General features: G+C 47.7%; 1 protein-coding gene and 1 long non-coding RNA gene across 6 annotated transcripts in view; both read right to left on the reverse strand.

The window, feature by feature from the left end:
• The window catches only part of LOC118720734 (c-Maf inducing protein), a 225,235-nt gene that overhangs the window by 182,057 nt on the left and 15,619 nt on the right, over positions 1 to 27,559 (reverse strand). The window lies entirely within an intron of this gene.
• On the reverse strand, positions 5,533 to 23,128 carry LOC118720735. The gene is made up of 4 exons (XR_004988525.2): positions 23,118 to 23,128; positions 21,494 to 21,502; positions 13,207 to 13,215; positions 5,533 to 8,644 (listed from the first exon to the last, which is right to left on the reverse strand). It is a non-coding gene; the product is annotated as an uncharacterized LOC118720735 (long non-coding RNA).

The following is a 27,559-nucleotide window of genomic DNA, read 5'->3' on the forward strand; positions in this document are numbered from 1 at the left end:
CTCTAGCCACCCAGCACCAGCCTGATGTCAGCTGCCCAGCTGCCCAGGGCTGCCTGAGGCTCAGGCAACCAGAGTCAGCCGAGGCTTGCACTGCCGGAAGTGGCAGCAGCAGAGGTGTCATGTGGGCGTTGCCTTCCCCTGATCACCAGGTTGCCTTCTGCCCCTGAGGGCTCCTAGACTGTGAGAGGGGACAGTCCAGGCTTAGGGACCACCCCTCCAGTGCATTAATTTTCATGCACCAAGCCTCTAGTAAAACAAATAAAATGTTGCATGGATCCACCTTCCACCTGGTTCTATCACTTTGTGGCTATGTGGCCCCAGCAGTTCACTCCTCTTTGAGGCCCCAGCAGTTCACTCCTCTTTGAGCTTCAGTTGCCTCATCTGTCAGTTCTACTTTTTGGAGGACCACATATAGCACACATGCCTTGTGCATAGTAGGCCCTCAAAAACAGTTTGTTGTAGCCATTGTTACTATTTTCATTATTACACTGACACTCGCCCTCAGAATCATCGTGTGTGAGGTGGGCACAATCGACCTAGCTGCCCGTGCTGCCGGAGGACCTGGTGGGGTGGCTTCTTCACTCTGTGGGGGCACTGCCACCACTAGAGGTGGAACTGGGCCACATGGCTAGGAAGGGGCAGCGCTGGAGCAGAAACTCAGGTCCCAGCTACAACCCACGTGCTTTACTTCTTGTTCAGATTTCAAATAAACAGCACAGTTTGCCGACTCCCTTCCCTCCTGCTCACCCAGGTCCCACAGGGTTCAGAAGTCTTTCAAACCCCCCGAGATAGTAATGACTTCAGGCAAACTGTGCTTATTCATCCCCACCCTTCTCCCATTTCCTTTCCTTCTCTTTACTTTTTCTCTCTTCATCCCCTGCCGTCTCTCCATCTCTCTCTCTGTCACCCTTCCTATCTGACTCTCTCTCCCCCTCCCCTGGTCTCTCTGTCTCTCCCTCTGTTTCTCTGTCTCTCTGTCTCTCCATCTTTGTCTCTCTTCCTAGCTGATTTCTCCCTCAACCCCCCATCTCTCTTTCCCGGTCTCTCTGTGACTCAGTCTGTCTCTCTGTCTCTCCTTCTCTACCTTCTCTCTGTGTTTCTCTCACAGGCACACACCCACCTCACTCAGACCACTAATCCCCCTGGCGTCCCTTTTCTCTGTCTCCATCTCTGCTCCCACCCCCTGCAGCAACTTCCTATCTCTCCTCTGCCACATCCTGCCTCTCAGCAGCGGTTCTCCTTTCTCCTTTCCTCGCTGCATTTCCGGGGTCTATTTTTGCAGCTTTGTCTTTGCATCTCCCTCCTGTGTTTCTGCATTGCCCTCATTTCCCTTCCCCCCTTGCCGTATGCTCCCCAGGCACCTCTGTCCCAGGCCCAATTCCTGCAGGAGCCCCTCTTTTAAGCTTCCCCCACCCCTTGCTCAGCAGCCAGAGAGGAGGGGAATCCTGGTTGGTGGGGACACTGTTTCATCTTTGTTGCTAACAGCAGTGCTAATGGCTGAGTGATGAGGGACAGAAGGAGAGAAAATACAACCCGGGCTGAAAACACCAGGGTATGTGTCTCAAAGCCAATTGTTGATTAACAACACTCAACACTGCACCATTTTCAACCCACGAAGTTAATTTAAGAAAAAACAATGACACCCAGACTTGACTGGGCTGCATTAAAATGAGGTTATTCGCGCTGCCGATGGCATTACAAATGGGCTCGACTCTTTTGGAAAGCAATATAGCCTCATCGATATCAAAAGTCATCAAAATGTTCATACTCCTTTGACCAACTAATCTCCCTTCTGGGAATTTTTCCAAACAATTATTCATCATCACAGGAACAGGGAGGAAAAGCTACAAGCACACAGATATTCACCATGGCATACTCTATTGAAGAAGAAAGGCTAGAAAAGGCCTTACTATCTAACCAAAGGGAGACAGTTTCATAATACGGTGCAAAGACTATCAGGAAGACACTAAAAGCACTGATTGTAAAGACTGTGCAAAGCATGATCTATGCTGAGGACAGCAGAGGAAACAAGAAAAAGGAGCCTGTGTGTTCACACTGTAATGACATAAAAATATGTGCACATATGGACAAAAACCAAGAGGACAACTACAATAGAAAAGCAATACAAGAAACTCTCGGTAGCCAAATCCATTCAGCTCCTGAGTCCAGATGCGGAAGGGTAGAGTTTGGAATAGCAAGTAGCACCCATTCTGAAAGTGCGGAATTAATCTGAAGATTTGTCCAAATCTATTCAGCTAGTGTGGGTTTAGGTAGGATAGGATGTTCATGGTTATGCTAAGGTGGTAAAATTGAAAAAAAAAAAAAAAAAAAAAAAAAAAAAAAAAAAAAGATTTTTCTTACTTTTTAAAATTCTCTTTAATGTTCCTTTGATACTGATTTCACAATTAAACAAAGTGAAATCAAGGCTCTCGGGTTCAGTGCTTTAGAGCGGACAAAAGGCTTTCTTATATATAATCTTACTTGATCCTCACAAAATCTCAGGAAGGAAAAGAAGGTAGGGCAGGGAGTTTCACTGACCCCATTTTCACTGAGATGAAAATTTGGAATCAGAAAGGAAGGGTGATTTCCTCCATGTCACACACGTGGTGTCAGAGATGGGACTCAAACCAGGTCTTCCAGGAAGATCCCGGGTCCCACACAGAGCCCTCTAGGCCCATCCTCACTGGACTCTGTGAAGCCAACACCAGACAACAGCGCTCCAGCCCCTTGGATGTCTCTAACCACAACTGTCTGCCCCTGTGACACCTGACACAGCTCCAGGCCATGTTGCACATTAGCCCCCAGGGCTGCCAGCAGAGCCTCTGAAAGGTAACATCCCTGACCTGCAATTGACCCAATGCGACGTTCCACACATGGTTCAGGACTGAACCACAAGCAAAAACCTCCACCACTGTCACTCACCTACGCCTGCAGCCAAATGAGGACGACAGCAGAAACGCACATGCTGAGGCTGTGCAGGCAGCCTCTCCACGTTCAAATACCGACTCCTGCCCTCACTGGCTGTGCTGAATCACTTTGAGCCCCAACAGGACCAATCAGTAAAATAGGAATGATAGCAGAGCTCCAACCCCTTAGGGATACTGAATAAAAGGGGATGGTGTGTGTCATGCATTCAGTGTCCAGCCAGAGCCAGCGCTCCGCTGAGCCTCTTGCTCCCACCCCGTGTTCTTCCTTGGGCCTTGGCTCTTGCTCCCTGTCTGGAACATTCTACCCAGATATCCATCCAGGTGGCTCACCCTTTACTTCTTTCCATCTCAGCTCAAGTCTTCTCCTGGCTGAGCTTACCTGTTCACATTCCTAAACCCTTGCCCTGCTTTGGTCATCTTCCTGGCCTTGCCCACACCCATGTATTCATCAGGGTAGTGTCAGCCCTCCCCGCAGCCACCGCCATGAGAACAGGGACTGTGGTTACTGTAGAGCTGTATTCTCAGCACATAGCAGGAGCTCAGGAAATGTTGAACTCATTAATTAATGAGTGGTGGTGATTTTTCCTGAGGAACAGGAACCTTTAGCCACACTTAACTAAGGGCCAATTCGGCCTTTACAGCCCTCAAGGGGCATCAGACTCCCCGGGACACTGTAGGCCTCTGGCCAGGCCACCTCGGCATCCATGAGATCCATGCCCTCTCTGCTTCCCTGCCCATTCCGCAGGGACCCAAAGGGCACTGGACCAAAGGCTGGCACTGAGAAAATATCAAGAATCCTGCTGCCCAGAAACATGACAAATCACCTTGCCACAGGCAGGAACTAAACATTTCAGCACATCGCTGGATTCTGGAGCCCCTGGAGGAAGCCAAAGCCCAATTCCTAGTGCTGGATGGCTGGGGAAGTCCCTTAGGTCTCTCCCGCCTCATGACTCCTCCTGCCAGGAGGACTCAACCAGCCAGGAAGGTAACATCCTGCAGGAAACTCTCCTGTGCTGGGCACTTTACACACATCACAGATGGGCTTTCCCCACTCCCTGAGCAAGGCTGCAGTGCCATTTCAGAGAAGAGGATGAAGGCTCCAAAAACCCAGATGAGTAAGTCAATGCCACTCCAGGGACTGGGTCCAGGGGAAATGGCAACCAGATGGGTCATTGGTAAAAACATGTACAGGGTCCCAACGCATACCAAAGGGCTTCCAGACTTCCAGGTCAGTGGCATTTGGAATGGGATACTCAAAAATGAGCCCTCTAATGCTCGTCCCCCACCTAAGCCCCTGCATCTCACCATAGACATTAGAAAGCATGACCCTGCCAGCGGTGTGGAAGCCTATTCTTTGCCTTGGGGACCACAAGCCTTTGCAAGTAAGGTCCCTTCTACAGGGAACAAGCACCACTTTACTCGGCTGACTACAGTTCCCTCCCCAGGTGTCCACTAAGATCTTACTTCCTCCAGGAAGCCTTCCCTGACTCCTCAAGTCAGCCACCAAAAGCCCTGTGCCTAAGAATGAGACTAGGACATAGCAGACGCTCAATAAACTGAAAAATGAATGAATGAATGACAAAGAATGAATAAAGAGAATAAATGAAAGCAATGAACTGAAACAGAATGAATGAAGCATGAATGAAACATGCAAGAATTACTGAGAGGCCGGCTCTCTGTGACTGCCCAGAGTCAGAAGTCAAAGTCAACTATAAAAGGACAGTAGTATGCACCTAGCTTTACAGTCTCACCTCATTGCCATGCAGGTCTTTATTCCTTGTCCCTCAAGATTACATTGGGTCTTACCCTGGCTACTGTGGCTCAGCTAGATGGAGCTTCATCCCATATATCAAAAGGTGGCAGGTTCGATTCTTGGTCAGGGCACATACCCAGATGGTGGGTTCAATCCCCAGTGGGGCGTGTGCGAGAGGCAACAGATCGATGTTTCTCTCTCTCTTTCACAAAGGTGCTCTCTTTCTCCCTTCCTCTCTCTAAATCAGTAAAATAAAATAAAATGTCCCAGGGTGAGGATTTTTAAAATATTACATAAAAAAGAAAAGATCACACTGGGTCTTAAGACAACAGAGTGAGTCAAAGGCAAGGCGAGAGTTCCCAGAATGGGTGTGGAGGCTCCATGCTGGGGCTGGGATACAGCGAGGGAAGATGATGATCCCTGGGGTAGAGGGGGCCACCAAGGGGAAAGAACTGCTTATCACCCTTACAGCAATCCCAGGAGATTTCCCACTGTCCTGCTGGAGAGAACCAGACACATGATCAATACACCAATAGCTAACACAGCAGTCCCTCTGTGTATCAGGCCCTTTTCCAAGCACTTTACACCCATTACCTCATTCAATCCTCAAAACAACCCTATTAGGTAGACAGTATTATCTCCACTTTCGAGGTTGGGAAACTGAGGCATAGAGACTCTGAATAAGTGGCCCAAGGTCACACACCTAGTAAGTGGAGGACCGGGAATTAAAACTCATGCAGACCGATTTGAGAATCTGAACTCTTAATCACTATGGTTAATGTCACTCGCTTTCAAGTGCTTTGGTCATATAGCCAATAATAATAATAATGATGATGATGAAAATAATAGTAATACAGCTCTCACATTTTTTTGTATAAAGGTCATAGTACCAAAGACAGTTATAATACACAGGGCAGACTAAAGGCCCCTCCAGATTTGTACAGAAGGGCTGGGGCAGCAACTCAATGAAACAAGGAATACAGGCAGATTGTCTAACAACTCTTGGCAGAACAGCCCATTTTTTATTTACTAAGTGTGTCAATGCAGGTGGGGTGGCCATACAGTGATGCTAGGGCTAAGCCCTCCCAAAACTACTGTTTGGTACCATTCAATCTTCGGATCCAGTCACCAAGCTAATCATTTCATAGATTTCCTCCTTTGGTCCTCACGTGGACCCTCCGAAGAAGTGGAAGAATGCCCCCGGTTTGCAGATGAAGCAAGCTGAGGCCCAGAGAACACTGACTTGCCCAAGATCACATGGCTAGGAAGTGCCATTTGAACTCAGCCTCTCTCTGACCTTCAAACCCAGGCCCTTGACCTCTGCTTCCTTGGCCTCCGAGAGGAGGAACTGCCCGGAAGCTAAGTGTATGGACAAGCCTGTCTGCCTGCCCATTCCCGCCAAGTCGGCTCCCTTGGCCTGCCACAGGCCCCAGAACCCCACACTTCAAAGTGATTCACCCTCGAGGACTGTGTGGTTTGGTCTGGACCTTAGGGGTGGAGGAGTCAGTGCCATGCTCACCCCTGACCACCCAGGTTTGAGCCGGCCTCCCCGGGACCTCAGGAATCCAGGTGCAGCTCTCATTAACCACCCAGGGGAAAAGGCCCTCCTCGGAGATGCCCACCAGCGCTCAGGAAGTTGGGTTTGGGCTGAGATGCTGAGGGGATAGAGGTGCCCCAAATCAGTGTCCGCCAACCCCTTCCTCCACCCAGCTGCTTAGCAAGTATTACCTCCTTGTTCCCAGCAGGCCTGGACCCCCCACAGGTTGGAGGCCAGCCTCAGCCCAGCAGGAGCCCCTTCTGTTTCTGCAAGGCCTGGTGCATGGAGGAATGCAGCTGCTTCAGCTGCCCCAGCCTCATGTCCCATTCTCCCTCCAGAACACTTCTCTTGTCTGCTCAGGGGCCCCCAACTCAGTCATCTCCTGCCTTATGTCCTGGAACCCCAGGAGGCTGGGGGAACACTGGAATGTGCGATGCCTGAGGTCAGAGCCCGAGTTTGATTTAAGTTGGGTTGAGATGAGGGGAAAATGGCCAAGAACAACTCGCTCATTTACTTCATTTCCAGACTTAGCGGCTGCCAGGGCTGGGCTTCCAAACCAAGCTGGCTTTGGCCAGGACATCTGCAGCAGTGCCAGCCACAAGGCACATCTGGATCCGCTTAGGGAGTTAAGAGCCATAAAGTTCCCTTAAGAAATTAGTTCCTGGGGAGCCTGGGTCTCTCTGGGGACGGGTGAGAGGCCTCCTTGGGCTAAGGACACCTGGAAACTGTCTGACTGGAGGTGGGGGACTTCCTGGTCTTGGAACCGCCCTGTACATTCAAATGCAAAATGGCTCAGGAGGCCACACAGGCCCAGCCCTGGCACTTCCTGGCTGTGTGGCCTTTGGCATCTCCCCTGACTTCTCACTTCACCCCTCGTGGAGGACAGTGAACTCCAGTAAGGACTCAGTGCAACTTCCTAACTTGCCACTGTGTCTTGGAGCCTAGATCATATCTGGCCCGATTGAGGTAAATGAGAGAAGAAACACAAGGATGAATGAATGAGCCTTGGTTTTCTCATCTGTCAGATGGGGATAATAATTATCTTCTTCCCAGGGCTGTTCTGAGCACTGGCTGGTAGAAAAGACGGAAGGCCCTGGAACAGTGTATGTATACCTGTCCCTTAATTTTTAATCACATATCTCACAACCAGGGTTGTGGGAACTTGAACATCCCTAAGAAAGCCCCACTGTGGTAGAACTGCCTCATCTTCTTCCCCTAAGCGCACTCATGAAAAGGCTGACATGTGACTCACTCTGATCAAGCAGATGACAAGTATACAAACCAATATGCAAAGGACACAGGGTGACAGCCTGGAGCATGACCTTCATTGAGCCCATCTCAGATGGCCATGCTCACACCTAATGCCTTATCACTCAGCAGCAGGCTCAGAGCAGCTAAGTGACTTAGTGAAGGAAGCATCTGGGACCAGATGAGACCCCAGGGCACCTACCTCCATAGGGTGGCACGAGCAACATAACCCCCAGCAACTTCTCTGGCCTCAACTTCCCCATCTGCATGGGGGGAATATTAAGAGTTCCTATTACATCAGGTTGTTTCTGAAATGGCACCCACATTATAATATCAAAAATTCTCAAAAAAGTATCTGGTATATTACATAAGTGTTCAGTAATTGTTAGCTCTTATTATTATTATTTCCAATGGGCTGTCTAAGCATACAGCTAAATAAATAAGCCTTCAGTTCCCACTGAGTCCAGAAGGACTAGAGACTGTGTTTAGAAATCACCTACAATCTTCTAAGCCCGAGATCTCCTGACTCCACCTGATAACCACCTGGGGAGAGATTGGACAATCTCTGGTGTCCCAAGATAATCAGCTACATTCCACAGGCACAGAAAATTGGCATTTCAATGGATAAGAATCAGGTACGTTATTATCAGCTTTCCACAATTAGAGTTGTAAAATAGCTCAAAGACAATGAGAGGCAGAAATAGCTCTGATGGGTGAGCCAGACAAAACACCCAGGAATCTTTTCCCACCCATTTCAAAGTCATTTACGATTTTTCTTGACAGACAAGATCTCACAAAAAGATGGATATAGACTGTACTACAGTCGGAAAATCTGAAACAGCTCCAATGTCTGTCACAGGAACGATTCTGGTACACACATGCTCTGCAGCGAGGACAGCAGATGCTGTCGTAATAAAAAATGATGCCTGGGCCCCACCACACATCCAATGAATCCCAACTTCTGGGTGGAGCCCAGGGATCAGTATATTATTTTTAGCTTCCAAGCGATTCTAATGCGCAGCCCAAATTGCTGCTAAACCCCACTAGAGAGAACTTCAGGGGCTGCCTGCAGGCAGGCCTGGCGGGAAGAGGATGAACCTGAACAGAACGTATGCCCAGGAGGGAACAGAGGAATAAGGAAGCTGAAAGCCAACCTAAGACAGACTAATGGCTGAGTAGCTAATTCCACACTTGATCCAGAAGCCACCTGGTGTCTTCCAGGCCTGGCCAGAACTTCCAAGCATTGGATCTTCCCAATATCTCCATAGTCTGCAGAAGTCTGATCAATGGTCCTTAACTAGCCAGGTCTGTGCATATGCCCTGAGTTCCACTCCTGACTCTGGACCAAGGGAAAGAAGAAATGGTTTTTACTGATGGAAGGAAGGGTGTCCATAACCAGGGAACCTTTCTTCATTAGAGTCAAGATGGAGCTTGACCTACACTCCCTTCAGGCTCCTTAAGGAGGCAGGTAGCTGTGGCAACCAACCCCAAAACCCTGGCCCAGGCTGGGGGCCACTAAGTGCACAGGGCTCCTGCACAGGCAGTTTTTGCTTCTCGCACCTCCCAGAACTCTTCTCCAGGCTGGCTAGTGATACTCCCCGATTGCTGTGACTTTTTCACCAAAACCCACTTTGCCAGAAGGAGGGTGGACCCTCACAAGGGAAGAACAGCTTCTACCAAGGGGGCCTCCAAGCTGATCTGGAGTGATTTGTGGAAAAGGATAATGTTGAAACACATCTGAAATTATTTCACCGACTTGTTTTCTTGCTTTCTGTAAAGTTACATAGGAGAGGGTATTAAGGGTAGCTGCTTTGTTCACCACCAAACCTCACATCTAGCAGAAAACCCCCCACATGATAAGAGTTCAATAAATATTAACGAATTCAGTAACTTTAAATAATTAAATATGTAACTGAGCTAAAAAGGATGCTACTTTACACAAGATTCCAATGGGAGTCAAAAGTTTAAGTAAAAATATAATGGACAGGAAACATGAAATGCAGACAATCCTATCTACAGCCTTAATTTCTGTCCTCTGATTTGAATAAAGATTGCCATTATTTGCCTGGGGAGATAATGTACTGCAGAAGAGACTGCAAAATTCTAGAAGCAGAGTTTGTAAATCACTTTGTTGTATAAATAGCAAAAGCCATATCATGACGCTGGCTGGAGGAAGGGATGCCTGAGTAAAGTCCCCAGACTTCGGAGGAGGCTGAACCCTGGGCTCGATCAGTGGGCCTTGATGGGCCAGTCGTTCCCAAAAACAGAGTAGGCAGCAGAGAAAGGGGAGGGGAGAACAGTCAGCCCCTAAGTTCATGGTAATTTGTTACAGAAGCCATAGAAAACTAGCACTCTTTCCTTCTGCACCCTCAGCTCAAGGGGGCCTGCCCTGGCTTCAGTATGGTCAAAACACACGCAGATGCTCCCAAAACTTCCTCTTTCATAATTATCTGTAACTGGTTAGGAGCTTGCACTCTGAAACCAAGCAGCCCCATTCAACTTCAGCATAGGCTGTGGAACCTTGGAAATGTTTCCCACCTTCTCTGTGCTGCCTTTTTTTCCATCCCTCACACAGGGCTACAAGGGCCTAACTTCTACAACTGCTGTGAGGCTGGAATGAGAGAACTCATACAGAGACAGGGCCTGTTACGCTCAACTAAGGGTTTGTCTCTATGACCTGTAGCCTTGGCAATACCTCAGGATTATGAAGAATGGAGACTATGTCTGTCTTGTCCATCACATATCCCCAGAGTCCAAACAGTGTGGGCTATGAGGCCTATGTGATATTTATCCCTCAAACACAAAGGTGTGAGTGATAAACCATGTGATTTATCATAAACCATGGTAAACTCCTGAAGAAAACCAATAGCCAAACCATAGCCCTGGGCTTCTCCTGGGTCCTTTCCATTGGCCCCCCAAATATTTCAAAGTGGACAAAGGGAGTACTGACCACAGCCAAAGCCTTCCTGTAAAACACCATGTCCAGCTTCAATCCTGGCCCTCAGACCAACACCACATTGGCCAACCTTCCCTCACCATGCTGCTGTGGTTGAGCCTTCCACAATAATGGCTGATGAGAGAACTCTGCATGACGCTAACAGAGCCCCACCTGTCTTTCCCCATTAATGTCTGAGCAAATCACATCCCTTCTAGTGCCTACTCATAGGGGAACTTATACCATTATGGGAATCCCCCTGCACAAGGTTCCCATAAAAGTAAAATGAGAAAAGGCAAATGAAGTGTCAGTGCCTGGCATACAGGTAGCACTCCATAAATGCTAGTGAGATCGAGTGTAATCATTTTATCCCATAACATATATGAAATAACACACAACAGAACTAATTAATTAGGGGAGAACAGGACAACAGAAAGAGTCAGGTCAGGGCTCTGGATGGACTCAAAGATTTGAAGTTGAATGAGTTTGGGTAAGTTGCTTAACCCCCTGAACCAGTTTCCTCACCTATAAAAGGTAGGTACTATTAACTGCCCCAAAGGAGTATTACAACACAATGAAATAGTGCATAGAGTTATTCTCATATCAGAATCACTTCAGGGGCCGTTTGAAAAAGGCCAGTGCCCACACCTGGCCTAGACCAATGCAATCAGCATCCTCAGGCTGGGCTCTGAGCATCAAGGATAATGAAGGTCACCAAGGTGATTCCATAGTACAACAAAGCAGAGAAACATGAATACTAAGCCGGGATCAGTTTGGCTCAATGGCTAGAGCGATGGCTTGGGGACTGAAAGGTCACGGGTTCGATTCCGGTCAAGGGCATGTACCTTGGTTGCGGGCATATCCCCAGTAGGGGGTGTGCAAGAGGCAGCTGATTGATGACTCTCCCTCATCGATGTTTCTAACTCTCTATCTCTCTCTCTTCCTCTCTGTACAAAATCAATAAAATATAAAAATAAATAAATAAACATGGATACTGATATGGAGCTGGCACATAATAGGTGCTCAGGAAACCCAAGCTTTCATCAACTGACAAGGATTTTCTTTCACTCATTCAACACACATTTGTAGAATGCCTAGTATATGCAAATTCACAGGTTTATAAACCCTATGCTGGTTGCTGGGGGAGGGGGGTAAGGGTTGGGAGTAACTGTTAATGGGTATGGGGTTTCATTTTGGGGTGACAAAATATTTTGGAACTTGAAAGAGATGGTGGTTGTACAACATTGTGAATGTATTAAATACCACTGAATTGTGCACTTTAAAACGGTTGATGTTACCGTGTTTCCCTGAAAATAAGACATCCTCTGAAAATAAGACCTACTTACAGGTTTCCTTCTGAGTGAAATATAAGGCATCCTCCGAAAATAAGCCCCCCCTCCCCAGGCTCTGTCTCAGAATGCTATTGTTAAACATGAGAGATATGGTCCACTGATTCTGAAAGAAATGGAGTCACAAGAAATTCACCAGGAAATTCAGGAATTGGATTGTTATGATGATGTTCCATAAGATGACATGATTGTCATTGAATAAATGAGTAAATTCTTGATACTGGAGGATTCACAGTTTGTCTGGTTTGTGTTGACAACTACCGTACTACCGTACCATATACAGGTAATAAATTTCCTTTATTTTCATTTAACAATAAATCTGTACTGTATTCTTCATGGAAAAATAAGACATCCCCTGAAAATAAGACCTAGCGCATCTCTGGGAGCAAAAATTAATATAAGACACTGTCTAATTTTCAGGGAAACAGGGTATATTACATGAATCTCACCTCAATAAATAAAAGAAAAAATCATAATCCACCCATAAAAGTAAAGTACAAACACTGTATGATTCTACTTTTACGAGGTCCCTAGAGCAGTCAAATTCAGAGGGACAGAAGTAGACTGTGGGTGCTAAGGGTTGGGATGAGAGGACAGAATGAGGAGTTATGGTTAATGGGCACAGTTCTGGTTTGGGAAGATGAGAAAGTCCTGGAGACGGATGATGGTGATGTTTGCACAACATTTAAAAATTGTTAAAATAGTAAAATTTTATGTTATGTGTATTCCACCACAATAAAAAAGGTCATATGCTGACAGACCAGAGACACCATCACCACCACACATGAAGCTGCCTGGTTCCCCTGAGCTGTCCCTGGCACAGACTTCCCTTCTTGGAGATGACACTGTCCCCATTTTCCAGGCGGGCAACTTCGAGTAACTGAACGCCCTCTTTGCAAACAGGATGGAGACTGCATGTGTTTTCTCTCTGGGGCAAGGCCAGATTAAGCAAAGAAAACAAAGCAGATTCCTCCCCTCCCCCCAGGAAAAACCCTGCCGGGTCAATAGCAGAACTAACAGGGCTGCCGTACACTTTCACTTCCCACTGGCTCATGTCCCCCAGCTTCTCTGGATGTCCAGCAAAGCCCAGACTTGGGGAGGCAGGTGCTGCCCTCTCAGCCTGCTCCGGGAGGACTTGTTTGCAGAGCTCCAGTAAACAAGGCACAGCCACGCCCGCTTCAGGAGGCAATGTCTGTAGCTCTGGTTCGGGAGGTGAAGGACCCACAGGAGGGACCCTGGGTGGCTACGAGGACCCTGAATCTCAGAGCCCTAGGTCTGCTGCCAGTGCACCTCTCGGCATGTCACTTCCCTGTCTGGCCCTTAATGTCCTCAATGTCGAAGTGAGAGAACTGGGCTCATGAAGGAAAGGTGAATGGGTTTATCTCATGAGCCACCCTCTATCAATAAGGGAGGCTCTAGGAAGGTTTCTCAAATGGCATTTGGGTTCAGCGAGACACCAGGATGAGCTGGTGATGTCCACCACTGGTGGGACAGGGGAGGGAGGTGACTGAACTCAAAGCCCATGTATTTGCCACCCCTGGAGGAGATCCTTGGAGAGCAACTCTTTGATGGGGTTCCATGAACCTTCATCCCAGATCTGGAACATACTCAGTGGCCTCCCTGACTGACACATGTCCATTCAACCTCCGCTCGCACACCTCCTTTCTCAGAGCTCACAAGCTCATCTGGCAGCCTATTCCTCCATGTACAGGAAGTAAAAATCTCTGCCCTCAACTCTTTCCCAGGGACCATGGCTCCAACTCTGGTACCATAGTGAAAAAAAAGCCAGTTCTTTGTTCTACTTTACCCCCTTGCTAGAGAAAACTAACTCCTTATCTTGGTTCCTGTTAAAGACTTTGTCCTTCCACTGTTTGCATGTGAGCAGGTTTCCAAAGGATGGTCTGTTCTAGAAACGTGAGGGGATGGGATGTCTGTGCTCCTCTCACAGTGTGTGGCCCTGACTACATTTCCCAGACTCTCTTGCAGCTAGGAGATGCCATGTGATGTGATCTGGCCAATAAAAACAGAAGTCTCCATAAAAGGGTAGAAATTATTCTCCATTCTCTCTCCCACTCCCAGCTTCTGCTAACTGGAATGTAGATGTGATCCCACTAACCAGAATACAGATGCAATAGCAGGAACTTTAACAGGTACTTGAACCATGAGTCAAGATGCTAAAAACAGTGAAGCAACAAAATAGAACCAGCATGGGTCTGTGCTCTGGCTGGTTTACTCAGTGGTTAGAGAGTCGGCCTGCAGACGAACAGATCTCAGGTTTGATTCCAGTCAAGGGCATGGACCTCGGTTGCAGATTTTATCCCTGGTCCCAGTCAGGGTGCGTGCCTTCTACTCACTAAAGATCAATGGAAAAAAAATATCCTCAGTGAGGATTAAAAAAAAAAACACAGACCAATCATACTTTGTCCTGATATGAGAGCCTATACCCTAGACTAGTGGTAGGCAATCTCATTAGTCAACAGAGCCAAGCATCAACAGTACAATGATTGAAATTTCTTTTGAGAGCCAAATTTTTTAAACTTAAATTTCTAATGCCGCTTCTTCAAAACAGACTTGCCCAGGCCGTGGTATTCTGTGGAAGAGCCACACTCCAGGGACCAAAGAGCTGCATGTGGCTCGTGAGTCGTAGTTTGCCAACCACGGCCCTAGACTTCCTTTATGTGAGAGAACAAACAAACTTCTACTGTTATTAAGTTGCTGTTTTTGTTTTTTGTTTTAATATTATATGAACACTGAACCTAAAAATGCAAGATAAATCAAGTCTAATTCCAGATACTGCAAGAGCTTGACCATCTTCACACAAAGCAGAGCACCCTGCCATCTGCAATTGGAAAGAAGGTAACCCCAGTTGCTAGGCACAGATGATTTCAACATACAGATCACAGCATGTCCTAATATCTGCCCCTAAGATATTCAGGGCCAACATTCTCAACTTTGATGTGTTCCTGCAAAATCAGTGCATGCACTGGTTATACCAGTGGATGAAAATACAACTGGCCACCATTTATCAAGCATCTACTATATGTCTCAAGTGCTCAGCTCAATTCTGCAGGAATTATTTTAGCCCAAGTTAGAAACAGCCCTATTACAGAGGAAGCCCAAAGACATGCAGCACATTGAGGCTAAAACCCAGGACTCCAGCCTTGAGGTTCTTTCCATTATTCTTCAGTGTCTCCTGGAGAGTCTCAGGAGGCTCAATGGACTGACCTTGGCTGCCCCTGGGAAGGGAGGAAAAGAGGAAGGGAGGAGTGGGGAGAGGATAAGTACAGGAAGGAGAGGGAGGTGACAAGGGGGAGAAATTCTCCCACTTCTGCAAACGGAGGTGTTTATAAAGAACTCGGGGCAGAGAGAAAGGCAAGGGGTGAAATCCAAGAGGGGCACATGTAAGAACATGAGGAATTGCAGCTGAAATGTTTTATTTCCTGCATTGGTGGTTATATTTACATATTATTTTATATACTGCTTTGAACAGCTGAAATCGTTCAGCATTTTAAAAGGAAAGGGAGAATATGCAGTTTATTTTACGTCAATTACATCTCAATAAATAGGGTGTCTTTTAATGCACCCAAAAAGAAAGAGAGAGGAGGGAGGAAACGGTTAAGGCCTCTGAGCACCATGGCTTCTCATCACAGCCCACGCTCCTCCCTGCCACAGGGAAAGCCAGTCATACTGACCACAGCAGCTCCATCCACGAAGCCACAAGTCTTCTGTGAAAAGGGCCACTTCACCTCCATGTTGTTGAAGTCTCCTTAGGTGAAATGACGTCTCAAAGCTTCCAAAATGAGTCACCCTCAAGCCTGACCACCCCAGAACCATGTTCCGCCCACCAGCAGTTTCAATAAAGACAAGTAGTGGCCATACACCCCGCTGCTTCCTCACAGTGGGACGCAGGACAGCCAGGCTGGCAGGGCCACGAGACAGACACCATCCTGGGCTTGTTCCCTGAGTGAAGGTGAGCAACCCCAATAAGAGGAGCCCCATAGGGAAGGTGCCTCGGGCACAGTGCCCTCTGCAGTTCCCTCCATGTGTGGGCCATGGATTCTCTGCCTCCCCACTGCGTCCCTCCCACGGAAGTATGGCTGGCACTGGACAGAAGGCTGGGATCACCCTTCTCCTGTGGCCTGATTCAGCTCTCTGCCTGAGAGCCTTACATTGCACCCTCTGGACAGAAACCAATTCTATGCAGAGAAGTATGTGGGATCTGCCTGGTCCGGGTGGGCTCTGGGTGACCATGGCAGCATGAGAGGGAGAGGTAAATAGGTGATAAATATCTCAGCGCGCGAAGAACAGCAGTTTTACTCCTATCACCCAACCTGACCTCTCCACAATCCTAGTCCCGAGGCCCAGGCCAGACAGGTAATGAACCTGATTACAATGGGCCAGATATAGCTGGGGTGAAGTGGAAAGCAGGTGCCCAGCCTAGAGGGGGCAGCCACTACCAGCTCCCACCCACGGCTGCCACGCAGGAATGGGGGCAGAGCCAGGAGCAAACTGGTACCCAGTCTGCCTCATTCCCCCTGCTGTAGAATGGCTATAGCAGTAAAGATACCTGCTCCTTAGAACTGTTCTGAGGATCAGAGGACAGACAGATATGTCACTTAGAAAGTGCCAGGCATACAGTAAGTGACACTGAGTGTTTGCTTTTGTTGTTATTATTAGAAAATGGAAATTCGGACTTTTTTTTAGGGGAACTCTCCCGATTTTTAAATTCAGACAACTTACTGAAGTATTTTTTTCAAAAACATCATGTAGGCCAAGGAAAATACATCGGCAGACTGGCCTTGGTCCGTGGGTCACTGCTTGTGACCTCTGCTCAGCATGTTCCCTGCTTCCCTCTAAGGCAAGCCCAAGTCCTACAGGCATCACAACCACCAGTTGGGCCTTGCAATCACCCCACTTCCAACGCCAGCTTCCAAGCCCATGAATCTCTTAATGGGAAATAAATGTTTAAATCAACCCCCACTCAACTCCCACACCAAAAGGACGAGAACTACTAATTCTTACCCACCACATCCAAATTGCCAGTTTTATTTCATAGCAAAGGGGGGGGGGGGGGAGACTTATTTAAGAAGAAGAAGAAGAAGAAGAAGAACAACAACAACAACAACAACAACAAGAAAAGGAAAGGAAAGGAAAGAAAAGAAAAGAAAAGAAAAGAAAAGAAAAGAAAAGAAAAGAAAAGAAAAGAAAAGAAAAAGAAAAAGAAAAGAAAAGAAAAGAAAAAGGAAAACCAACAAAGGCAAACTCGAAAATGTGCCGCTGTTGATTTGGGCAACAGCCCTGCCTGTCAGAGAGGAAAACAGCTCAGTTCTGAAACCCGTCCCAGACATGAAAATTATAGAGCAGCGTCGATGACATACCCCTGCCCTTTCTGTGTCATTCACTCATGAGGAATGCAATTAAATACCCCTCCCCCACAACAAACAAGAAAGACAGAAACGTCAGCGCTGTGGGAGCTGAAAGGGACTGACCTCAGAGAAGGACATGGGGGAGGCAAGGCCACAAGGCAGGGTGGTAGGGGGAGGTTAGGGCTCCCATATCCATGCCCACTGAACAGATCAGGACAGAGGGCACACACAGCACACGGGATGTAAGCCTGGCCCATTGGATGCAAGGGGCATGGTTGCCCTCACACCCTCACAGAAAGCAATTCAACAGACCAGCCCCTAACACCCACTGTGTGGCTGAGCTCAGGCAGGTTCAAAGGGACAAGAGAAGAACAGGACACACAGTCCGTCCTTGATGCCTCTCTCTCCAACCTTAGTAAAAGGTCATCAGATTTCATCTTCCCCTGCTTCCCAAGGCGCTCAATAAAACCCAAGCTCCTTGCTGGTGCTGTGGGACACTCATGGCCAGCCCCTGCTTCCCACCTCAGGGCCTTTGCACTTGCTGTACCCACTCCTGACATGTTCTTTCCCATTTCCCCACAGGACCAGCTCCTCATCAGTGTTGCCTCCTCTGAGAGGCCCTCCTTGACTGCTCTATCTAATGTATGCTCCCACCAGACTCTCTGCTGCTTCACCCCCATCCCATTTTCATCCTAGCACTTGTGTCACCTCTAAAGGGGCCCTGGTGATTGCTAGCTTGTTTACTGTCAACATCCCCTCCAGTTACCTCTAAGATTAGTCTGTGGCACAGAGTTAACCCTCGGGAGTATGGAATGGGTAAAAGAATTCACTATCTACACTAATCAGGGGAACCACAGACAGACAGGCCAAATCCTGTACTCCTGGGCAAACAGGTGCTGTCGGAAAAGCACAGAGGGTGGGCCCGAGGCTACACCATAAAGAATGCCAAAAATCAGCCAAAACCGGTTTGGCTCAGTGGTAGAGCATCGGTCTGTGGACTGAAGGGTCCCGGGTTCGATTCCGGTCAAGGGCATGTACATTGGTTGCGGGCACATCCCCGGCAGGGGGTGTGCAGGAGGCAGCTGGTCGATGTTTCTCTCCCATCGACGTTTCTAGCTCTCTATCCCTCTTCCTTCCTCTCTGTGGAAAATCAATAAAAAATATATTTAAAAAAAAAAAAGAATGCCAAAAATCAGAAGAGATTGTCTTAAGCACTCTGGTCCTGGGCCTTGTGGCTAGGCTTATTTCTTTCTTTCTTTCTTTCTTTTTTAATATATTTTATTGATTTTTTACAGAGAGGAAGAGAGAGGGATAGAGAGTTAGAAACATCGATGAGAGAGAATCATCGATCAGCTGCCTCCTGCACACCCCCTACCGGGGATGTGCCTGCAACCAATGTATTAATACATGCCCTTGACCAGAATCGAACCCGGACCTTTCAGTCCCCAAGGCTAGGCTTATTTCATGCATTCTTTCACTGTGTCCAGCCAGACCATAATCCTAGGCCATAAATAATACTGATCTCAACCTAGAGATGAGGAAACTGAGGCAGAGGTTACAGAACATGCCCCAAGTCACACATACACCTAGTAAATTTGAATGCAAGGAGTGAAATGCCAAAGATGACCTCTGAAGATGTACACATAAGTACATGTGTATGTGTGTAGAGTATTCCATGTATGCTTATATATGCATGTGTCCACCCATACGTATGTGTACTGTATACGTGTGTATATCTATATATGTACACATGTGTGTATATGTGTGTGTGTGTGTGCATATATGCATACCAGTCATTATGTTCCTTTTTCCTCTTCAAGAAAGGCTTTCTTTTTGTCCTGATCTTAGTCTAAGAGCTAACACCAAGAAGTTAGGAATTGTGTTTACTTACAAACTAGTAGGTCGACCTATGTGAAACCAATATTTACTTATTTTGACTTATAAAATCCCAGTTCCTTTCCTATGGTCCCATGTCTCAGCAGGCAGCGCCCTTTGTGCGGTGTCTTAACAGGCAGGTGGGTGGAAGGGAGAGCCCAGGCAAGACTGTCCGGGTGGCCGGCAGGCACTGCACCGCAGGTCCGGCCTTATCTTCAGCACTTTCTCCAGACACACCAAGGGGCAAAGAAAACGGCTCTGAGGTCAAATTTCTGAAACATCTGCCTCTGTGAACTGGCCTCTGTGTGCAGATGCCATAGCATACGGGACAGGAAACGGCAGGCGGTGGGTGAGTGGCCTGGCAGCCCAGCCTCTCAGCCAGCAGCCTGGCCGTGAAGAAAGCTCTGAACATCAGCCATCTCTCAAACCCGAACCCGCTGGCCCCCCTCCCTTCCCCGCATCCCACAGGACCCAGAGGTGGCCTGTCTGAACCATGGAAACAGCCGAGAGCAGAGGTGAAAGGTCGATTTATTTATCTAACGATTCTCAACATTTTTCTTTTTAAAAAAATTCTTTTCAAACTGAAACTTGACAAAAGTTATGCCTGATAAATCTGAAGGCTGTAGAGGAAGTGGTTTGTCCTTCCCCCTCCCCCACCCTACCCCCTTTCACGACTTCTACAAAAGATAACAGTCGGGCAGGTGAACTGTCAGGCCCAGCCAGGGCTCCCAAATGCTTTTCACCTGAGGATGGCTGTCTGCCAGTCTCTGGGCGGGGTTATGGGTACAGGCTCCCGGGGTTCCCTGTCCCACACCTGTCTGCTGGAGCTACACAGAGAAGGAGGAGCACAAAGAAAGCTCTGCCCCTCCCAGACCCTGCAAAGACTTCCAGGAAACTTGATTCAAATAAAGCCTCGACCTGGCAGCTCTTACACCCACAGCAGCCTGGGAGTTCAGCATAATCATCCCATTTTCCAGGTGTGACATCTAAGGGGGAAGAGGGTTACAATGTAAATAACATGCACAGTTTAATCTCAACAACTTGCCCAATATCACAGCTAGCGACTGGCAGACCTGAGCTTGGAAATATCATGCCACCTGCCCTAGGAAGCCCTTTCTGGTCCCTCCCACCCTGGGCTCGGTCAGGCCCCCTCCTATGTAATCCTGGTAACAGCAGCAGCAGCAATAGGAGTAATATCAATAATAAGCGCTCTCTCCTTTCCGTGGGCACCTCTCTGTGCTGGGCACAGAGCTAGCACTAGGCAGGCACTGGCTCACTGAATCCTTTCTCCCAATTCTAATGATGAGAAACAAGAGCTCAAAGAGGGTAGGCCACTTGCCCAGGTCACACAGCTGGCAAGTGGCAGACCCCAGGGGTTCTTTTCACCATGGAAGACTGACCCCAGCACTTCCAACACCAGAGAGTTCTCTCCACCCTCTTGGTCTAGACTCTTCTGGTCCAGAATGACCTCAAGGGCCAGCCCCTGCGAGTCTCTCCCCCAACACCACAGGTTGAGGGAGTCCATCTGCTCACGGACAATAAACTCAGCCCCACTCTGGTCACCAGCTCGGCCTTTCCCAGGTTCTCAGGCCTAAGAATGACCAAGAATTGGGGGGGGGAAACAAGGTGTTTTCAAGGCTGAGAAGGAAGGAACTAGCCAGGGGCGTTCCAGGGACTCAGCTACCATGTTCAAGTCCAAAGTCCTAAACCCAGCATGCAGGATAGCTCACCCGGGCCCACCCCCCTCAACACACTCCTGATGCAAATAGTGTTTCCCTCCCCACAAAGTGCCATACCTCCAGGCTCTGCCAATCCCCCACAGCCCAGAATACTGTTCCCTGCATTCTCCATCTGGCCCCAGTCCACCACTTCTCTCATCAGCAGCTTTCTCCTAGGGAACCCTGGTGCTTCATACAAGCTCCCCGTCACCTTGTTTATGTCAGTCACATGACACATCAGATCCAACCGTCCACAGCTCTCTCTCTTCTAGTTATCTCTGTATTCCCAACCCTTGGCACAATGCCTGGCACCCAGGAGGTGCTCTGTAAGTGCATGCTTCAGGCACAATGCCTAAACACTGAGCGAGAGCCCCCGACACGCCTGGAGGAGGCAGCACACAGGCACCTGGTCCATTTCCTCGCTGCATTCCCACCCTACCTTGTGCAGAAGGCTCCATACCAGAGGAAGCAGGGCAGGCCTGGGACAGGAAGCAAGGCCTGTGTGTGTCCTATTTACTTCTAGGACACAGACATCACCTGAGGGTGTGAGTGGGTGGGCAAGTAAGGGTACCAGCCCACTTTAGTTCATTTCAGACCCAGGAGCCAAGCTGACCCTGGGGAAAGGAGAAATTATGACTCTCCCCACCCCCAAGCCCCACCCAGCCTTTCCTTGTCATATCATCCTCCAGAGAGCCCCGAAGTACCCCCAGTTGTGTACATCAGAGTCTTGCTCACCTGGTCCCAGGCCCACAGGAGCAAAAAGGAAACACCAAGAAAGATAAAACACTAACTTCCTATTCTTCCCAGACCTGAGCCTGGGTAGAAATGGCTTTTTGAGGGGACAACATTCAAATCTTCCCACCTTCTCTCTAGGGTGAGGGGGGGCACCCATGCTGAGAGGTAGCATCCTTGTTGGGGGGCAGCGTTGTTGAGCTGCTGTGCAGTAAGCCCAGCTCGCATGTGCTTGCCCTGGCCCCCACCTCCCTGACAAGGCCGGGGTTGCCATGTGCCTCATTTGCAGGTGGACCCAAGGCCTGGCACTCATAGACATGGAGGGACTCACCTGGGCCCCATGGTGAGTGGCAAGGACAGGCCCAAGTCCAACAGTCACCCTCAGGCAAGGTCACATGGGCCAGGCAGCACCACACAACCCCACCAAACGCAACCTCACCAAGCCCGTTGCCTGACAAACTGGAAACATGTTCCATTAAAGAAACTCTCTGTGCCCACGAAGGTCCCTTTCCCTGTCCTGGGAGGACACATGTGGGGCTTCTGTCTCTGTTTAATTTCCTTTCTGTTCAGGTCATTTCAAATGGCTAACCAGAAGACTGGCCCCAAAGAGGCACAGGAAAAGGGAAGAGCCGGCCCTGCCACAGAACTGCTGGAACTGGCTGCGGACACTCGCCCTGACTTTCCCAGAGCTGGGTGAGGGAACAAGGGCCTCTTTCAGAGCCGGGCTCTTTTGTTCCCCTTCCCAGGGAGGAGACAATCTGACACAGGGAGGGGGTGCTGAACAAATTCAGTTCAGCCACAGAATCGGGGAAAGGATGCTGTGTGGAGTATACACACTCGACACCCTACTAGTCCCTCTCAAGTGAACCAACCCATTGGATGGGGCCTGTTTTGTCACTTTAAAACCTGCACAAGCAGCCTCATTACTCAGTGATTACAACAAGAGCAGCAAGCATTGAGCACTCTCGGTGTGCCAGGCACTGTGTTCCATGAGCAATGTCACTGTGAAGCCTCATCAGAACCCCAGGAAGCAGGCACACCACTATCTTTCGTATACAGACAAGAAAACTAAGGCTCACGTAGCTCAAGTTCATTGCTAAGATCACTGCTAGCAAGCAGCAGAATAGGAGTCAAACCCTGTAACTGCACATACATCCCTGGCCGCCAATTGACCAAGAAACAGCCAACTGGATTTCTTTCTATCTTCCTTCCTTCCTTCCTTCCTTCCTTCCTTCCTTCCTTCCTTTCTTTCTTTTTAATATAGAAAGAGAGAAACTTTAAAAAGAGAAAAGAAAAAGAAAGAAAAACATGTATTTTTCTTCATCACATTTATTACTACACTAAATTACCATGTACTTTGTGCAAGGGTGTCTCCCCACTGGAATGTAAGATCCTTCAGGGGAGGAACTCACCCCACAGCCCAGCCCCTCGCCAAGCCTCTGACACACATGATACCCTGTGCAAACGTCCGTGCAGTGAAACATGCACAGCCCTCTGCTGGGAGCAAACTGGACAGCTTCTCAGGGACAAGCCTCCGCTGCCGGACAGGCTCTGCCTCCCGCAGATGTAAGCGAGGCTAGGAGGGCAACTCACTGCGCCGGGTACTCTGCCCAATGTGCCCGCTCAGGCTGTGGCCAAAAGGGTCTAGTCCAAGAGGACCCCATGCTACTCACCCACCTCACTTGTTCATTTCACTCGTTCATTTATCCAGCCATTTCCTTATTCACTCATTCAACAAGTATTTAGTGAGTGCCAACCACTAACAGGCACTGTGCTGGGCAGCCCTCCCAGGACTTAGAAAGTCTAAGTAGAGGGCAGATAATAGGAAAGAAAACAGGCAAAGCAGGACACAGCAGCCACAGACGGGGACGGACACGTCCTGCACCCACAGGGACGCTTCCTGGAGGTAGTGAATATTCAGCTGGGAGGCCAAGACCAAGTAGCTCCTCCTCCCTCTACCCCGGTGCCTCACACAAAGAATTTTACATTTCTAAGTGAAGGTCCTTCTCACACTATCAAAGACTGTACGTGAACAACATAATGCCATGTGAATAGGGAAAACAGTGCATGCAAAGGAATGTCCTAGAAAATCTCGAGTGTTAACATTTTGGAAATTTTTCTTTTCTTCTTTTATGTGCATTTTCTAATTATTCTATGAGAAACCCGAGTTCCCAATGTAGTGGGCATGAGGGAGATGAACATCTTTGAAAATAAATGTCTACTCTTAGGTATATATCCAAAAGGACTGAAAGCAGGAACTCTAACAGATATTTGCCCTCAGGTTCATGGCAGCAGTAATCAAAGAGCCACAAGTTTCATAGAAACAACCCAGTGTCTCTGAACAGATGAATGGATAAACAAAATGTGGTCTACTCATACAATGGAATACTCTTCAGCCATAAAAAGGAATGAAGTTTTGATATATGCTGCAAGTGGGTGGACCTTGAAAACACTATGCTAGCTAAGTGACATAAGCCAGACATAGCAAGACAGTACTGTCTGATTCCACTTGCATGAGGTGCCTAGAATAGGCAAATTCACAGGGACAGAAAGGAGAATATAGGTAGCCAGGGGCTGGGGGAGTGGAGAAGGGGGGGCTAGTGTTTAATAGTACAGAGTTTATGTTGCGGATGACAAGTTTTGGGTATAGGCAGTGGGAATGGTAACACAATACTGTGAATGTACTTAATGCCAGTAAATCGTACAACTACATGTGGTTAAAATGGTAAATGTTATGTATATTTTACCACAACAAATAAAAAACATTCAGAATCTCCAATTCCTAAATAAATAAGTAGACTGTGGTACCACGTGGTACATAAAGTGAGAAAACCAGAAGCTTTCCTGGGGGAGGGATGATGACTGGGGCAGTCTCTCTCCCTGAGACTCAGATGATCTCAAAAGTCTCACCAGACCAGACGAGGATTCAGTGCCTGGATCTATTCTTTAGTCTCCTGACACGGAGCTGATTCTAGGATGATGCTGGCAGGTGTATTCCTCCAGCTTATTACACCAACTCGAAACACTCCTCTTCCAAGTAAACGGGCTATAAACAACTACTAGGAACAGCTCAGGCTCAGCCTGGCTACTCCTCTCATGATCTAAGTGGCCAGGGCCAAGCCACCCTCCACCTGGAGCTTTGGTTTTCTCACCTGTGAAATAGAGAGACTGATAGATTTAAAAAAAAAAAACAAAAACAAAAACAAAAAAAACCTACCTTCTCTGTACTCCCCTTCCTTTACATACTGGCCAGGGCTGTCGTGGAATGCCACATGGTATAGCGGCCAGAGCTGACAGCCTAGAGAAGACCACCCTAACCAGTGACCAGGGAGGCTGCTGAGCTGAAGAAACAGAACTCGCTAGGCCTTTCACTGTCATCCAACCAACACCTACTTCTTTTTCCTTAAGTGGAATCTTACAAGGGCTGGGACATAAAGAACACCCAGGAAGTCCCTTGAGATCACAGGAGAAGCGTGGGGCTTAGAACAAAGCACATGGGCTCAGGTCAGCCTGACCTGTGTGTGAATCACAGCCTATGGCCTGCAGCCATGTGATCCTAAAGCCAAGGGTCTGTCCCCAAACCAGTAACATGGGAGCACTACCTAGCCCAGGAGACTGTTGTGAGGATAAGATGAGACACATAAATCTCTGGCACCTAGTAGGTACTCAAGAAGTAGTAGATTCATTATTTCGCCCAACCTAGCCCTTGACAACACATCTTCAGGAAGGGGAAAAGCCTCCATGCTCACAGCACACTTTTAAAAACAAAGTTGAGAGTCACACACACACAAAACAACACAAATGCATCCCACCAAACTGCCAAAAGTGGTGGGAGTAATGAAGCAAACAAAAGGGCAAGTTCAACTCCTTTTTTTTGGCTTAAGAACACACAAATGCAAAATTCAGAGGCAAAGAAATGATTCCAACAAAATTCCATGTCTAAACTTGAAATGGTTCCATGGAACACTTTCTCTCTTGTCATTAAAATCATGCTTTATTCCAGGGCAGGTACAGAAGTGTACCTGGCAAATGTCAGAAGAGTCAAAGACAAGAAAGGAACTCATTTATTGGGCTCTTTTATATGCTACCACCCAAGGAAGACGCTCGGTTTCTTTAGCAATGCTGGTCAGCCTCCTTAAAGTCTTCTGTATCCAAGAGTAAGAAGGACCTCACACAGGACCTCTACTCACTTAACCTGATATGCCAGGCAAACACCAACCTCTTACAGCGCAAAGAATCCGTACTTCTGAGTCATATTCAAGGCAATCACATTCAAAATCCACCATGGCCTTATACAATATTCTTGGGACCATGTGTGTTTGTGTGTGTGTATTGACTATTCTTTAATCCTTGACCACAAGGGGTTTCTGTCTCACAGCTTTACATACAGCTCAGGGAGGTGAGGTGGCCCATGGTCACTTTGCGTGCTCGGCAGGGCTGAGCGCTGAGCCACCATCTGCAATGCGCCTGAGCTCTACCCACAGCGAGCCTGCAGTAATGCACTCTGTCTTATCAAAAAGTGAAGAACTGTTCTAAAATCTTAAAATAAACATTTTAGAAGCAAAAAGTGCCAACCTTGAAACTCCAGACTAGGATAAAAGAAAAAATATTTTACCATAACCAAGAAGACTAAACACAGCTCAACAAGCATTAGAAAATGCTACATGGGCAAATCCACTTGCCCGGCCAAAGGAGCCGAACTCTGAATAAAAACCTTGATCTTTCATACTTAATGAAACATTTTTTAATCATTTACGTGTTTATTTCCATGCAAAGTTCCATTTCCTGCTAGTAAAGTGTTACAGGGCCCCAGATTGGTTTATAACCTGTGAAGTTGGGGGAGGGTGGCATGAATCTATCCTTAGAATAGCAGATGTTGCATTTTTTGAGCCCGGCATCTTACCATTTGCCAGCAGAAGGGTCCACGGCTTTCATTAAATCAAAAGGAGTATGTCATTCTAAAAAAGTCTAAGACCCAGTGTCCTGGCACATCCATTTCGTAAAGAAAATTTTGTCACTTTGATTGTGACTGACAAACTGGTGCACTGACCAACTGCCCTGATATGAGAATGGAAACGAGACCAGGAATAAAAGAAAAAATAAATTGCTTCCCAAAGCAAGTCATGAGAAGCATAAACAAGCTAAAATTTAAGTGGATGAGACAATAAAGTTGTTAAAAAATGTATATTTTTCAACTTCGAAAAGATAATAATACAATTTAGTAGGCCTCTAAGCAGGAAAGAGAAAGAAAACCAGCATTTCTTGGATTAGGCCTTGTCTTCTTCATGAGGACTGCAAGCTCCCTGAGGATGCCTTGTCTACAAAGCTTCTCCACCACATGCCAGGCTAGTGGCCCACCAAACCTGGATCAGTATCTGCTGGATGCTGAATAAACACTCCATGCCATTGATTCCTCATAATCCAGGGATGTACATATTATAAGTTTCAGTTTCACAGACCAGATTCCAATAAGTCAGGTGACTAGCCTGAAGTTACAACCTGTAAGAGGCAGATCTGCGATTTAAACCCAGATTCATGCACTACTATGTTAAACCCAGGAGGCCCCCTAAACCACTCTTTATTTAGACACCAGACTTTTAACCCAAAGTCATCTCTCAACAGAGAACGCCCTGGTGTGGAGCAGGCTCCACAACCCCACTGGCTCCCTTGAGAGTCATTTAACTGCTCATAGTCTCAGTTTCCTCCTAATCTACACATGGGGGAGAAGTGTTACATGCCAACAACGATTGATTAGCAGTGCCTGTCTCCAGCTCACAGGGAAGGATTGATTATGCCAGGGTTGATTAGTAATGTCTACTCTGGGTAAAGCAATTAGGAGTGGCAGCACCTATGTCATGTATTTGCCATCCCAGAACTAGATGACCTGCAGGTTCTTTTCCAATTCTACCAGCCTCTGATTCTAATTATAAAAATTTTAAAGGGGGAGGGATGGAAAAAGGAAAGAACATACTAACATTTTCCAATACTGGCCATAGCTGCATTCAGCAAAGCCAAACCTGGCCGCACAGCCAGTCCTACATGCACACAACACAACCCTGCCACATGGGAGGAAGTAGACTCTGGAAAACATCAGATCCGCTGCCTGCGCACACAATACG

This window comes from Pipistrellus kuhlii, unplaced genomic scaffold (assembly GCF_014108245.1).
Source record: "Pipistrellus kuhlii isolate mPipKuh1 unplaced genomic scaffold, mPipKuh1.p scaffold_m20_p_17, whole genome shotgun sequence".
In the NCBI taxonomy this organism is placed as follows: domain Eukaryota; kingdom Metazoa; phylum Chordata; class Mammalia; order Chiroptera; family Vespertilionidae; genus Pipistrellus; species Pipistrellus kuhlii.